We start from the raw sequence: 4828 nt of genomic DNA, 5'->3' as shown, positions 1-4828 counted from the left end.
GTCTTGTTTAATCGTAATAACTGATGTGGTTGAAGTTAATTTTTCATATAAATCTTTATTTTTTCTCAATTTCGTGCAGAAGTTCTTTTTTTTAAGTTATCAGTTTCTTTTTTTAATCCTTGATGCTTTATTATAAAACAATGTTAAAAAGAACATTAAATTCAACATAATTTAATTTAACTTAATTTAATTTAAAAACTTTATTTTTTGTTGATGGTTACAATAGTTTTAACAAGAATAAACTAATTAAAATCAACACATTTAACAATTATAGACAATACACACTCACATGAAAATCGTTAAAAATAACATTGAAAATATTCAAATTCAAATTACAACCGTTTCATTACAGAAAAATGAGTAAATATTGTATTATGATGTCAGGATAAATAAAAATAGTAATTAAAAACGACAGATTTTACAACAACAATTTTTTGCATACCAATTTTTAATATGTTTTTTGAACACCTCAGAACTTTTAGAGGACATGGTCCTTGTTATATAGAGTGTTCCATGATTTAAAAACTTCTATCATAAGAAAACGCAAATTTCTTAAGTGGATCCTCGGACTATTATCAAAACTTAACAATTCATCAAGAGATAAGTCAAACCTTTTATGGACAATACAAAGAGCTTTTTTATGAATTTTATTTATAAGGTTGTTATAGTATTTAGAAAAAAACATCCATATTAGGGGACAATAAGAAAAATTTGACATTATGAAGGCGTTAAACAACAATGTAGCTTTATTACGGGATAAAAAACTTCTTATGCGTGAAAGAGCAAAACATTTACCATTAGCTTTACTGCATAAGTATTCTTATCAATTGTAACACCAAGTAGTTTCACCCTATCAGAGGCAAAAACAGTTATACTACCTATTTTCAGGTATTGATTTTTTGTGTTTTTTAAACCAACTAAAAGTAATTGGAATTTATCAGAGTTGGCAACCATCGAGTTAAACTTAAACCAGGCAACGGTATTAGTTGCTTCTTTTTGCAATCGAAAAATAACATTTTCTAAGCTGTAATCACAGGCATACAGCGTATTATCATCTGCAAAGTTGCACAATTCAGTATCTTTAAAAAAGAAGAATATATCATTTATAAAGATATTAAAGAGGATGGGGTCTAGAATGGAACCTTGAGGTACTCCCGACAAAATATCAACCCAATTAGAAACAGAAGGTCCTATCCTTACCCTTTGTTTACGACCACTAATATACGATAAGAAATTTAAGACTTTCTTTAGACAAACCATACGCCTCTAATTTAGCAATAAGTAGGTCATGCGGAATGAAATCATACGCTTTAGATAGATCCATTAAAAATGTTCCAACAATACCTTCATTGTTAATGCATTCATGCCACTTATTAAGTAAAAAAATAAGTGTATGCTGAGTACTATAACTTCTACGAAAACCACACAAAAATTTGTCAAATTTTGGCTCCATAAATAACAAAATCTGTTCATAAACGATCATTTCAAAAACTTTGGTGAGAGCGGGTAGGATACTTAGCCTTATCTGTTGGGTCATTTTTTTTAAGTCACGGTATAACATCCGCCATTTTTAGAAATGACGGGAATGTTCCATCTAAGATGCTATTATTGATACAATCTGTAAGACTATCTCTAAAGTATATTAAGTAAGATTTTAACATAAAAGTTGGTATTTCACCACTTGTTTTTTTTTTTTTCATTCATAGACCCTATAATTTTTGTAATATCTTCAGGTGTAATACAATGAAACTTGAAATTATGTGCATTCATTTTGAATTTCTTTTTAATGTTTCTTATACTAGGATGGTCAGCATACTTTTTTATAGCTGACTCAACTGGGTCTGAAGTGCAAGGAGAAAAAGACCATTTAATATGGTCGGCCATACTTGATGGCAATGCAACATTTATGAAATGTTTATTAAAAATATTAGTCAACAAAGAACTGTCTGAGATAATGTTGCCATTTTCAGTCAAAGTGATACGCTCGTTAGAATTTGTAGATTTGTCCGAAAAGAAAGGCTAAGTTAGCTTCCAGAGAGATGTATTTAAAGTCGAAAGTGTATTGATTTGCTCAAAGTACTTCTTCTTATTTTTTCGGTTAAGCATAACCACCAAGTTCCTTTGTTTTTTGTATATTAGAGCTGAATAATCTGATTTATCAACTAAAAATTTTTTATATAATGAAGAGCGGAGCATTATTGCTTTTCGTAAGTCTTTAGTTATAAAAGGTTTATTGTTACCTCTTAGGATTTTTGATTTAGGAAGGGCATGAATATTAAGCAAATTGTTGAATATCTCATTAAAAGTACTAATATCATAACAAGATTTTAAGTTGAAACGGAGTATTTTTGCAAAAATCTCACTTGAGAAATTTTTGAACGATCTATAAATAAGTTTTTTAGGTAGTAACTTACAAAAAGTGGATCTTAACATGGTGTATATTAAATGGTGATGATCACTTACACCCGTACCAAAGGTATTCGAATGTTGGAAGCTCAGCTTTCTGTTAGTAAGGATAAGGTCTATACAGGAAGGGTTATTGACCGATTTAAAACAAGTCGGTTGTTTAATTAAATTAATACATTGATAAAGTTGAAGGAATTCCTTCATTTTTTTTTCTGAAGGTTCTATATTAAAGTCTCCTATTAGAATAAAATCAAGATATGATTGCAAATAAAAGTCAAGCACTCTTTTAAGGTGATTGAAGAAATAGTCACAGTTCTGATTTGGGGGTTTATAAGTGGCTATTATGAGCCATTTCCCCATTCTTAATTTAATTTCAAAAGTGATAATTTGAATGTCTCTGGGGAAATCCTTTTTAGCTAATCTTTTAGAAATGATATTTTCATTTATGTATACAAGAAGACCTCCACTATGTTGAGAGATATTAAGCCGATAAGGCGTTTTATAACCTGGATATAAAAACTGATTTATTGGAAAGGAGTCATCTAACTTGGTTTCACCTAATATAAGTATATCAACAGTTTTATTTATATAGGTAACAATATCTGAAAATTTATTACGAATTGAATTAATAATTCAAAATGCTAAACTGATATTTTTGGGATATTTGGCCCTCAGATTATCCAAATCAGAATTTAGACTAATTTCTTCAATAGTAATTGATAAGGTAGATTGCTGATAAGAATCTATAGGGGAATGTCTATCAAATAGACTTTAGATATGCAATAAAGTTCATGGCAAGTCTACCTGATCCTCGTGTGTTTAATCTAATGGATTCAGCATAATTTAACATTAATTTCAACATAATCTGATGGATCATTGTTTGAAAAAGTTGTATTGTTACATTTATAAATATAAGTCTTTAAGCATTGTAGCCTAAGCTTAAATGAAGAATATAGTTTTTTAAAAGATAGTGCTCTGTCAGGAAAATTGCCTAAACATACTTTCATTTTATACCTTATGGTAAATAATTTAATATGACGCGATAATGTAGGAGTTGAATTAACTATTCAGTAACTATTAGTTTTCTCAATTTTTCTCTGAGCTGTTGTTGTTTTTATAATGTTATATGTTTGTGTGTGTGTGTTGATAATGGATAAAAAATGCTTACTCATATGGTAGTTTGCAGTTTACAAGTTAGAGATTAGTTTAACATTTTACATCATACATTACATCATCCCCATTTTTAGATTGTACTTGTTATTTTTACAATCAATGACAGCGCATGCGTTTCGAACTCTTGAAAGTGTTTTCGAACATTTGAAACTCCTATATGGTATAGGTTTAGTATTTACATTTTTTTCCATTATAAACCTCTATAGCTTAAACCGTTGATAAAATGTGTACGTTTTTACTACCATTTCTGCGCGCATAAATTTTATTTCGGAACTGTTAAAAGGTGTATTAATTTTTTTAGATTAATCTGATAACGTGTTTGTTCAATATAGACATACAATTAAAAACTATTAAAAATTGTTATGTATTGTTAATTTGGTAATTAATTTGCTAATAAAAACATCTTCAATCATAAATAAATAAATATCTTTAATAACATTTAAAATATCTTTAAACATCTTTTATCGTTTATTTGATAATTTTATTGCGGTAATATTTGCTTAATTTTGATTTATATGAATTTTTATAAAGCATTTATTTTCCGTTTTATAAAGTTTAAAAAGTCTTTTTTTTTTATTTTTTTGTTTTTTTAATTTTATTTAGATGCCCCAAGAAGTCCTTACGAGCTTATCACAGAGTACCGCGGATGAGCATTTAATTGGAAGTTCACGCCTCCTTCCTAACCAATGTCGTAAAACTTGCCAAAGGGTGGGGGGTGGGGTATGTACTACGAATCCTTTGTTTCTGAGGCAAGTGTGCTACCACTGCAACATGGTTGATCATTAAACAGTGTTAAAAGATAATATTATAGCACGAAAAGTGGTTGAAGTGATTCGCGTGGGTTTAAATCCTTTGGTTTTCACACTAAATTTTTTTTAATCTTTTCCAATTTTCTAGAATATAAAGAAAAACAAGTTTAAAGGTCTATAGATATTATATGCATATCATATATAAAGATATTATATACTATAACAAACGTAAGGGAGAGAATTTTTTAAAAAGCTTTTTAAAATTTCTAAAAACATGAAAACACAGAAATTTGACGCGCATATGTCATGATAGAGTTTAAGGTTTTATTATGCTTAATAATAGATTGAGTGTACACATTAAAGAGACAACTTTTTTATAGAAAAAAGATTTTACATGGAAACTTAAATTTTCTTTAAAATTAACAGGGGCAAGGATCCTAATAACAGGGATTATCTTTTTCCGGATTTTTCTTAACTTTTAGTTTTTCCGAACGGCTAAA

General features: G+C 28.6%; 1 long non-coding RNA gene across 1 annotated transcript in view; it reads left to right on the top strand.

The window, feature by feature from the left end:
- The window catches only part of LOC136086682 (uncharacterized), a 17273-nt gene extending 12713 nt beyond the window's left edge, over positions 1-4560 (top strand). Inside the window, exon 2 of the long non-coding RNA XR_010641510.1 lies at positions 4183-4560. This is a non-coding gene — a long non-coding RNA (uncharacterized LOC136086682). The remainder of the gene's footprint in view (positions 1-4182) is intronic.
- Positions 4561-4828: the final 268 nt, after the last annotated feature.

This window comes from Hydra vulgaris, chromosome 11, assembly GCF_038396675.1.
Source record: "Hydra vulgaris chromosome 11, alternate assembly HydraT2T_AEP".
NCBI classification, from domain to species: Eukaryota; Metazoa; Cnidaria; class Hydrozoa; order Anthoathecata; family Hydridae; genus Hydra; species Hydra vulgaris.
This window is presented reverse-complemented; position numbering and strand designations above follow the sequence as displayed.